Below are 12,087 nucleotides of genomic sequence, written 5' to 3'. Positions count from 1 at the left end.
TGGAGATTTTGCAGGTGTAACCTAGATTAAGATTCATCAAAGAGGAGAAGAGAACCAGGATAGAGTAGTGTCACAAAAATCTAGATAGTTTTGATTACTAAGGAGAAGAGAGTGTCAAAGATGGCAGAGAGATGAAGGATAAGGATTGAAAAAAGGCCCTTCAGTTTGGCAATTAAGAGATCATTGGTAACTTTAAGGAGAATTAAGAAGAGAAGTAGAGTCACTGATTGTAATTGACCTTCTCAAGGAATTTAACCATGAAGCAGACGAGAGATATAGAATGATAACTAGCAGGGATGGATGGATGTAACAGCAAGGACCCCAACATACACAGAAGGGCCTGTTATACAGGCTCTTAGATCTGCTTTTCTAAAGAGAAAGCAACTTTTGAGGGATCAACAATCACTTTAATCAAGCCCATATATCATTCATGTAGTTCAGGGGTAAAAGTCAGCATACTGAACTTCAGAGAAAAAAGAAACTGAGAAACAAAGATCAACAGACAGGGCTACCAACTGTCTGACTGTAAGCAATACATACATCACAGATCAACAGACAGATCCAGCTGTCTGACCATATATACATAGTTACCAGAGAGAGAAGCAAACCCCTGAGTTTTAAAAGCCAGAGGACTCCTTAGTAGCTGCCCAGAGTCTCATGTGACCAAACAAACACTTCCAATGAGTAAGCCCCAAAGTAAAATCTCACCTCTAGAGTATTTATACATTTTTCAGAGGCAGGGGGCATCGCAACCATTGAGAACCAGTGCCTCATTAGAAATTAGCAAAAGGCATTAACCTTCCTACAAAACAAGTTTTCTCTAATCAAACTTCTCTTAATGGGCAGACCCATTAATGGGTCGGGAAGATCTTTAATTGTCATAATTACCATTAAAATGGAAGAAATGAGTGTTTTTTTTTTTTTAAGGATGAAGAAGGTTTGACTATGACTAATTAGCAGGGAAACAGGCAGTGGATGAGTAAGACTGAAGATTAGTGAGAGAGTAAAGATGATAGAGAGAGAAATCTGCTGAATAAAGGATGGAACTGGATCAATGTTGCAAGCAGAGGAGTTTGACTTAGCAAGGAGAAGGGTTACCTCTTCATGTGAGAAAAGGATGAAGATAATTGCAGAAGATATTTGAAAGATGTGAGATGAAGAAGAGAGGAGGGAGACTCAGGAGAAGTATAAAGAGCAATAAAAAAAAAGGAATTTTAATAAGTGGGAGGATTACTTGATTGAGGAGTTAGGAAAGGACTGTCTTACTGTGGTGAGGCCCCAGTTGAGATTATATAACAGATTTGTAATGGATCCAAACAATGAAGTTTTGTGATTTTTCTCTAGCTCCAATCATCAATATAAAAATAAGAATGAAGGCAGTGGATGGTGGGAGTAATTCAAGCTTGGGGCTTGGCAGGGCATTGTTGGCCATAGTCTAAGGGAGTAAGAGACTCAAAAGAGGAAGATACTATGGAGTTAAATTGGTTCACCAAGAGGTCATGATGGGGGAAGGGAGGAGAATGTAGATAGTGCAAGAGTTATAGCCTGGGAAAGAAGTGGGGGTGGAGGGATTAGGGGTCACAGTGAGGTTGAATGACAGGGTTAGGGGATCATAAACTAGGGAAAGATGGAATGATAAAAGATTACAGAAAAATGAAGAAATTTCAGAGTTCATGAACATGAAAGTGCAACACTTGTGGGTGATGGCAAGAACATTCTTTCCAAATCAAACAGTATCTGTCATATAGTAGACACTTAATGAATGCTTGTCATAGATTGATTGATATAAAGTGACTGTAAAGGTCCCCAGACTGAAATCTTTTTCATTCAAAAAAAGAAGAAGAAGAAAGAAAGAAAAGAATGAAATGAATTTGCTCAATTGGCTGAGTTTTACCTCCTGAGGTGTTTTTTATTTGCTTGTTTTGTTGTGTTCCTGGTGGTAGTGATGGTGGCGGTAAAGGAGGAGGGATGGGTGAGTAAACCAAGGTGTAATAAAGACAGTGGAGAGGGATGAAGAGCAGAAGAAATCAGGCCATCACTTTCTTGTGGTTTTAAGATTTACAGGAGCATTGATATAGAGTGAGAGTCTACTTAGATGGTTAAATTCCTCATTTTCATTAATTTTTTATGGTACCACAACTTTTTAAAACAACATTAGTTTTTGTCATTTTCTGATCAATGAGACCATGGGATAAGAGTCTGGAACAGATCTTGGGTTTAAATTTGAGGAGGGTGAATATTCCCAAAATAATGGATAGGTTTAACAAAAATTTTCAAGCCAGGGAGGAAAAGCTCTCTGGAGAGACCAGAAGTGGATGAGGAGAGGGAGCAGATAGAGTTGTGTTCATTGGGCTAGGTAGGATCCAATAAACCAGACCCCAGAATACTATAGTGAGGTCAGATGCAAATTACTTCAATGTTTCCTGTGAAATGTTGCCTTATAAACCTTGTGCTTATAAACACTAAAGTCCTTTGATGAGGGAATTCCCCAATCATGGAGGGATGTTGATTCCTGAATAACTGAAGCTCTGTCAGTACATTTACTTCAATTTTAGGGATGTGACTACCATCCCATCTCCAAATTTTTTTGACCTTTTCTGCCCAATTCATCCCTGGAACTAGGGTTAGAAGAATTTTCAGGGGTCATTACACTGTAAGTCATACAACAATGTAAATCACAATTTTTATCACATTGTTAGTGGTATGCAAAAATATGTTTTTTTCCTTTCTATTATTCAGTCTAAATAAGTCTTTGTATTTTGGGGTCTGATACAAGTTAGGACCCATCAGTATCCTTCTACAAAAAATACTACCCAATATTTATATAATCTCTTTCTTCTGAAAAGCTCAAAACACTTCAAAAACATTTTCACATAAATTCTCATAGCATCCTGTGGAGGTAAGTAGGTGGAAATATTATTATTCCTACTTGACATCTCATTCCACCTACTCACCTGATTATTAGTTCATTTGAACTGAATATGTAATTTTGGCAGCAAAATATACCTACTCAGAAAAAAAAACACAAGATATTAAAACAACATGGTGATTTAGAACTATGAACATTTGCTATGGCAAATGCCAACTGACCTTTATTATTTTCACTTTGATGATTGCTAGACTGAACATCTGTTGACTCTTTTGGAAGATTCCTAACAGAGGTGGTTAACTAGTGCCACATTATCAAACTTCCTTTTTTTAAATTTCTAATTGTCTGCATGTGTGTGTGTATGTGTGTATGTGTGCATGTGTGTGGGTGTTTTAGGTAGTGCCAAACTAAGGAAAATAAGTTCCTATTGATTTTCTAATATTTAGAAATTTATTAAATTTTCAAACAGAATTTCCATAATGGAGGTAACCAAATTTTCCAAAAGTGAGGAAAAAATTCATAGTCTCAATAGTGATATGTTACAAGTTCTTAACCTTCAACAACACAGATTAAAAGTGTAATGAATATTAGTCAGTCAATAAGCAGCTTGCAATGTGCCAGGCATTGTGATAAGTACTGAGGATAGCAAGAAAGCAAAAAAATCAGTGCTGTCCTCCAGGAGTTGACATTCTGATTGGGGATAAAATATATGAAAAAGCTAAGTATATGCATGATACATAAGGAGTATATGGAAGGTGTCCAAAGAGGAAAACATTAGCAAGTTGGGGTTGAGGGGATGAGAAAAAGCCTCCCATGGAAAGTACTTTTTGAGAAGTGTCTTGAAAAAAACTGAGAAAACTAAGAGATGGGAGTTGAGGGCATTCCAGGGATGAGTTTCAGCCCTTCAGAATTCATGAATGGTAGAATATCCTAAGAGAAAATATCAAGTATTGTTCCATAATTTCAGACCTGATATTTCATGACCCTACTTGGGGTATCCTTAACAAAATACTAGAGTGGTTTGCCATTTTCTTCTCCAGATTTTTTTACAGATGAGGAAACTAAGGCAAATCAGGTTAAGTGATTTGCCTAGGATGACATAGCATCAGAGGACAAAGTTGAACTCAGGAAGATGAGTCTTCCTGAATTTAGATCTGGTTCTCTTATCTACTATATTACCTAACTGCCTGTATTTGATTATCAAAACAACTATAAATATGCCTGTTTTATAGTTGAAGATACTGAGACAGCCACATCTTAGGAAACTCAACCAGGATCACATGGCTAAGAAATTTCTGAGTCTAGCTTTGAACTTGGATCTTGCTAAGTTCAGGCACCCTGTTCCATACAGAGAGTCAACTGTCCAAAGGAGAGCTCTCTCTTTGATCATGAATGTGATAGGAAGTCACTGGAATTCATCATCATGGGACTGACAAAGTTAAAACCTGATATTTGGGGGGTGGGGTGGGGAAATCACTTTTGTAATTGAATAGAGAATGTAGTAGACTGGGGTGGGACTTGAGCCAGAAAAACTAGCCAGAAGCTATTGTGTTAGTTTAGGTAAAAATTATGAGGACCTAACAGAGAGTGGTAGCTGGATGAGTGGAGAGAAGAGAAAAAGATGAGAACTGTTATGAATGTAGAGATAAAATGATTGAAAGTAAATTGTCAAAGATGGCATTAAAATTGACAATCTCAATGACTAGAAGAAAGGTGACATTCTCAAAAGTGGTAGTTGTTGTTTCTGTTTCATTTCAGTTATGTTCAACTCTCCTTGATCCCATTTGGGGTTTTCTTAGTAAAGATACTAGAGTGGTTTGTGGGAGCCAAGATGGTGGAGTGAGAGCAACTACTCACCTAAGCTCTAAAACAAACTCCTTCAGATACCTTTAAAAAGAGAATCTGAATGGATTCTGGAGGTGCAGAATCCAATAGGAGAGAGACTTTGGCGATTTCCAACCCAGGACAGACTGGAAAGTGGACACAAAGGACCTGCTGCATGGGGCTAGAGGAGCACAAAGCACACAGGCTGTACAACTATGGTCCTTGCCATGGCAGGGACAAGAAAAAAGCCCCAGGTGATCTGAAGCTGCATACGTGCTACTGATTCTGAAACATATCAGTCCAGGATGAAAGTCCATTGGAACTGAGGGATAGAGAAGCACCGAATCCCAGGTAATTGCAGCAGCTACTCCTGAGACTATCAGTCTGCAGATTAAATGTCTGTAAATCACCTACTTGAACTTCCAGGAGCCAAGATGGTGGAGTGATCAAGAATTGCTATCTCCCTCCCCTTGTTGACCTTGAAGAACCCAGAAAATATTTCCCTAGGAAAAATCTAGGAAAAGTGGGATCAGTCAAAGGGGTAAACAGTCCCTTGGCCCATGAGACTAGGAAAATTGTGAAGGAGTGTCTCTCTTGCTGCGGCTAAAGGGGACCAGTGTAGGACTGGAGCCATCTCAGACAACCCTACCTTGGCAATCCAGGAGGAGATCCTGAGCCCCAGTGGGGTGGAGGAGAGCTAGCAATCACCAACACCAGGACCCCAGGTGCGCCTCAGCGTCCCAGCACCCTACTAGCACAGATGTGACCACCAACCTCTGAGCTTGCCTATGTTCTAGCCCAACAGAGGAGACCTCCTGTGGCCACACCACCCCTCCCCCACACTTAACACAGCTAGTTTCAGGATAACTCTGGGGAAACCCAAGAAGACATTACCTGGTCTCTGCATTCCAGCACCAGCCAGCTCAGCGCCAGGTAACCTGCAGCATTTTAGTTTCTAGCAGAAAGAACCAGAGGTCATAACACACAAAGCCTCAAGTTCTAGGCACAACAATGTTGAGACAGAGTGTCCTATGCCCCAGAAGCAGAGATCTACTTTAAAAGCCAGGAAAAAGATGATCATCAAGAGTAAGAAGCAAAGCAGAAAAGAAAAGACCATAGAATCTTTCTATGGGGACAAAAACCTAAACACGAATGCCAAAGAGGTCAGCGTTGAGACTGTACTCGATCTGAAACTTGAGAAGGGAATATGAACTGGTCTCAAGGCCAAAGAGCTTTCTTGGAAGACCTTAGGCAGTATTTAAAAAAAAAAACAGAGAAATAGAAGAAAAATAAGCCAATGACTTTAAAAATATGAAAAAAGAAATCACAGAAGAATTTAAAAGGAAAATTGGACAAATGGAAAAGGAAGTACAAAACCTAACTGGAGAAAATAACTCCTTAAAAGGAACAATTGGACAGATGAAAAAGGAGATGCAGAAGTTAACTGAAGAAAACAATTTGATAAAAAATTAGAATTGGGCAAGTAGAAGCTAATGATTCTATGAGACATCAAGAATCAGTGAAACATAATCTAAAGAATGAAAAGACAGAAGAAAATGTAAAATGTCTACTTGAAAAAACAACTGATGTGGAAAATAGATCCAGGGGAGAAAAATGTAAGGATTATTGGTCTACCAGAAAGTCATCATGAAAAAAAGAGCCTGGACAATATCATCTAAGAAATCATCAAGGAAAATTGCCCAAAGGTCCTAGATCCAGGGAGCAAAAATAGTCATCGAAACAAATCCATCACTCACCTCCTGAAAGGAATCCCAAATTTAAAACACCAAGGAATATTGTTGCCAAATTCAGGAACTATTAAGTAAAGGAGAAAATTCTGCAGGCAACCAGAAAGAAACAATTCAAATGTCGAGGAGCTGTATTCAGGATCACACAGGACCTTGTAGCTTCTACTTTGAAAGATCAGAGGAATTGAAATATTACACTATATAAGGCAAAGGAGTTGGGACTACAACCAAGGATCAGTTACCCAGCAAAGTTGAGTATAATACTTCAGGCAAGGAGATGGACATTCAATAAAATAAGGGGTTTCCCTACCTGCCCTATGAAAAGGCCAAAGCTCAACAGAAAATTCGATTTTCAAACACAGGTCTCAAGAGAGGCATGAAAAGGTAAATGATAAAAAAAAAAAACAACTTGTTATTCAATATGGTCAGACTGTTTACATCTCTATAAGGGAAGATGATACTTGTTAATCTTGAGAATTGTATATTTATTATGATATGTAAAAGGGACATATATATAGAGAGAGAGAGAGAGGGAGTGGGTATAAGTAAATGGTGTCATCATAAAAAGTGATTTAAGGGTGTGAAGGGTTGGTAATGGGAGATGTGAAAAGGAGGAGGCAGAAAAAAGTAAATAACATTACAGGAAGAGGCAGAAAAATATATTAAAGTAGAGAGAAAGACAGGAGGGAGATGAGCATTGTTTGAGAGTTACTCTTCTCTGGTGTGGTTCAAGGAGGGAACAACAAACTCAGTTAAGTATAGAAATATAACTAGCTGTATAGGCAGGAGGAAGGGAAGGGGGGAAGAAAATGGAAGGGAGGTTAAAAGGGAGTAAGAAGTATTAAGGGAAAGGAGGAGTAAAAGGGAAGGGAACCAAAAGAAAGGAGGGAAGACAGAGGGAGGCAGCTGTCAAAATTAAAACTCTATTGTGGAGGGTAAAGGAGAACTAAAAGCATAAACAAGGAGAAAGAGGATGGAGGAAAAACACAGATAGTAATCATAACTGTGAATGTGAATGGGATAAATTCTCCCATAAAACGAAGATGTGTAGCAGAACAGATTAAAAACCATAATCCAACAATATATTGTTTACAAGAAACACATTTAAAATAGGGGCATACAAACAGGGTAAAGGTAAAATGCTGGAGCAGAATATATTGTGCTACAGCTCACGTAAAAAAGAAAACAGGGGTAGCAATCCTAATCTTTGACAAAGCAAAAGCAGAAATACATCTAATCAAAAGAGATAAGGAAGGACAATATATCCTGCTAAAAGGCACTATAGACAATGAAACAATATCATTACTAAACATATAGGTTCCAAGTGCTATAGCAACCAGACTCTTAGAGGAGAAGTTAATGGAGTTATAGGAAGAAATAGACAGCAAAATTATACTAATTGGCCACCTCAGCCTCCCCCTCTTTGAACTTGATATATCTAACATTAAAGTAAAGAAAGAAGTTAAGGAGGTGACCAAAACTCTAGATAAGGTAGATATGATAGATCTTTGGAGAAAATTGAATGGCAATAAAAAAGAATATACATTTTTCTCAGTGGAACATGACACATATACAAAAATTGGCAATGTACTGGGGCATAAAAACCTCACAATTCAGTGAAGAAAGGCAGAGATATTCAATGCATCCTCCTCAGATCATAATGCAATAAAATTATATGTAATAAAAGGTCATGGAAAGATAGACCAAATATTAATTGGAAATTAAATAAGCTAATCCTAAAGAATGAGTGGATTAAACAACAAATCATTAGAAACAATCAACAACTTCTCTCAAGAGAATGATAATGAGACAACTTACCAAATCTTATGAGGTGCTACTAAATCATTTCTTAGGGGAAGGTTTATATCTTGAATGCCTACATGAATAAAATGGAGAAAGAGGAGATCAATGAATTGGGCAGACAGTTGAAAAAGCTAGAGAAAGAACAAATTGAAAATCCCCAAGTAAATACCAAATTAGAAATACTGAAAACCAAAGGAGAGACTAATAAAATTGAAATTAAGAAATCCATTGAACAAATAAATAAAACAAAGAGCTGATTTTATGAAAAAACCAATAAAATTGATAAATGTTTGATCAATTTGACTAAAAAAAGAATGAAGAAAACCAAAGTGCAATATCAAAAATGAAAAGGGTAAACTCACCTCCAATGAGGAAGAAATTAAAACAATAATTGGAAACTACTTTGCCCAACTGTATACCCATAAATCCAACAATCTAAATGAGATGGATGATTACTTTAAAAAATATAAATTGCCCAAATTAACAGAAGAGGAAGCTAAATAGTTAAATAACCCCATTTTAGAAAACATATATTGAACAAACCAGCAATGAAATCCCTAGGAAAAAGTCTCCAGATCTAGATGGATTTACAAGTGAATTCTGTCTGACATTTAAAGAACAGTTAATTCCAATACTTTACAGACTATTTGAGAAAATTGGAGGAGTACTACCAAATTCTTTATATGATACAAATATGGTTCTGAAACCTAAAACAGGATGAGCCAAAACAGAGAAGGAAAAGAATAGACCAATTTCTCTAATGAATATAGATGCAAAAATTTTAAACAAGATTTTAGCACAAAGAATACAGCAACTTATCATGAAAATAATACAATATGATCAGGTAGGGTTTATACAGGGAATGCAGGGCTGGTTCAATATTAGGAAAACTATTAGAATTATTGATCATATCAACAACAAAACTAAAACAAAACACATGATTATCTCAATAGACGTAGAAAAAGTTTTTGACAAAATAAACACCCATTGCTATTGAAAACAGTGGGGAGAATAAGAATAAATGGAACATTCCATAAAATAATAAGCAGTATCTACCTAAAACATTCAGCAAGTATTATATGCAATGGGGATAAGTTAGATGCATTTCCAATAAGATCAGGAGTGAAACAAGGATGTCCATTATCACCACTGTTATTCAATATGATACTAGAAATGCTAGCTGTAGCAATCAGAGAATAGAAATTAAAGGAATTAGAATAGGCAAAGAAGAAACTAAGTTATCACTCTTTGCAGATGAGATGATGATATACTTAGAGAATCAAGTAAAAAACTACTGGAAATAATAAACAGCTTGGCAAATTTGCAGGTTATGAAATAAACCCACATAAATCATCTGCATTTCTATATATTACTAACAAAGTCCAGCAGCAAGAGACAGAAAAAGAAATCCCATTTAAAGCTGTGGTAGACATTATAAAATATCTTGGAGTCTACATGCCCAGACAAACTCAGGGATTGTACAAACACAATTACAAAACATTTTTCACACAAATAAGCTCAGATCTAAGTAAGTGGAAAAATATCAGTTTCTTGTGAGTAGGCTGAGCTAATATAATAAAAATGACAATTCTACCTAAATTAATTTACTTATTCAGTGCCATACCAATCAAACTACCAGATAATTATTTTCTAGAGCTTGAAAAAAAATATCAGAATTCATCTGGAAGAACAAAAGTTCCAGAATATCAAGGGAACAAATGAAAAGAAATGCTAGGGAAGGTGACCTAGCCCTACCAGATCTCAAATTGTATCATAAAGCAGCAATCATCAAAACCACTTGGTACTGTTTGAGAAACAGAGGGGTAGACCAGTAGAATTGGTTAGGTACTCAAAACACAGCAGTCAATGAATATAGAAGTTTGCTGTTTGATAAACCCAAAGACCCTAGCTTCTGGGATAAAAACTCTCCGTCTGACAAAAATTTGGGGAAAAGTGGATAACCGTGTGGCAGAAACTGGGTATAGACCAGTGCCTAGTACTGTACACAAGAATAAAGTCCAAATGGATACATGACCTAGGTACAACGAGTGATACTATAAATCAATTAGGGGAACAAGGAATAGTGTATTGGTCAGATTTATGGAGAATGGAGAAATTTTTGACCAAACAAGATATAGAAGACATTATAAAGTGCAAAATGAATAATTTTGATTACATTAAATTGAAAAGTTTTTGCACAAACAAACTCAAATGCAACCAAGATTAGGAGGGAAGCAGAAAACTGGGAAAGAATTTTTGCAAATAGTTTCTGCTATGAAAGTCTCATTTCTAAAATATATAGAGGACTGAATCAAAGGTACAAGAATACAAGTCATTCCCGAATTGATAAATGGTCAAAGAATATGAACAAGCAGTTTTCAGAGGAAGAAAATAAAGCTATCTACAATCATATGAAAAAATGTTTTAAATTACTATTGATTAGAGAGATGCAAATCAAAACAACTCTAAGGTACCACATCACACCTATCAGTTTAGCTAACATGACAAAACAGGAAGATGACAAAAGTTGGAGAAGATATGGGAGGGTTGTAACACTAATTCATTGTTGGTGGAGCTGTGAGCTGATCCAACCATTCTGGAGAGCAATTTGGAACTGTGCCCAAAGGGCTGTACATTGAATTTGTACACAGCAACAAGCACAGTGTGTGAGGAATTTTTCTGGTAGACTTAGTATGTCATTGCAATGCAAGGACTTAAAAAATTCCCAGTGGACTCTTGAGGCAAAACAACTTTCACATCCAGAGAAAGAACTGTGGAACTGGACCACAGAATGAAGCAGACTATTTTCTTTTGTGTTATGTGTTGTTCTGTTTTGTTTTGTTTTATGGTTTCTCCCATTCATTTCAATTCTTCTATGCAATATGATGTAAGTGAAAATGTATTTAATAGGAATATATATGTACAACCTATGTAAATTTGTATGCTGTCTTAGGGAGGGAGAGGAGAAAAGGGAGAGGGAAGGGAAAAAAATCTAAGATAGATGGAAGTGATAGTAGAACATTGAAAACAAATAAAATGATTGAGTGAAAAAGAGTGGTTTTTTATTTCCTTCTCTAACTCATCTTGCAGATGAGGAAACTGAAGCAAACAGTGTTAAGTGACTTGCCCAAGATCACACAGCTAGTAAGTGTCCAAGGCCAGATTTGAACTCCAGTCCTACTGACTACAAGGCTGGTACTCTTTCTACTATACCACCTAGATGTCTGAAAAGTAATTTGGAAGTCAAAAAGGGAGAGAGTTTGATAAGAAACATTGTGAGTTTGACTTTGGCTGATTACATTGAGTTTGAGATGCCTAAGGGACATGTACCTTGAAATGTCTTAGAGGCAGCTGGAAACATCTGACTGTAACAATGGAGAGAGTTCGGATTGGATATATAGCTGTGTGTGTGTATACGCATATACATATATATGTATGTATATATAAATATATATGTATGTGTATTGATATTTATGTGTGTATATGTACATGTATATAGTTATATTTGTATATGTGTATACACACATATAGACACACAGTAATGGGAATAATCTGTGTAGAGATGTCAACAAAATACACAGAAGCTCATGAGATCACCAAAAGGAGACAAAGAAGGAGAAGTTGGGCAGACAAGAGGGGAACAAAGTAAGCGAAGTGTAACATAAGTTAGAGAGGAGAGATTATTCAGGGGAGGAAGATGATAACTGTTCCTCTTTTTTTTTTTTTTTTTTTTTTGGTGTTACTACTCATCATTCATTGGCATTTTTATTTTTTTAATTTAATTAATTTGTTTGTTTTCAGTTTTCAACAATCACTTTCATAAGTTTTAAATTTTCTACCAAT

Source organism: Notamacropus eugenii, chromosome 4 (genome assembly GCF_028372415.1).
Source record: "Notamacropus eugenii isolate mMacEug1 chromosome 4, mMacEug1.pri_v2, whole genome shotgun sequence".
Classification (NCBI taxonomy): domain Eukaryota; kingdom Metazoa; phylum Chordata; class Mammalia; order Diprotodontia; family Macropodidae; genus Notamacropus; species Notamacropus eugenii.
Note: the sequence above shows the minus strand (reverse complement) of the source record.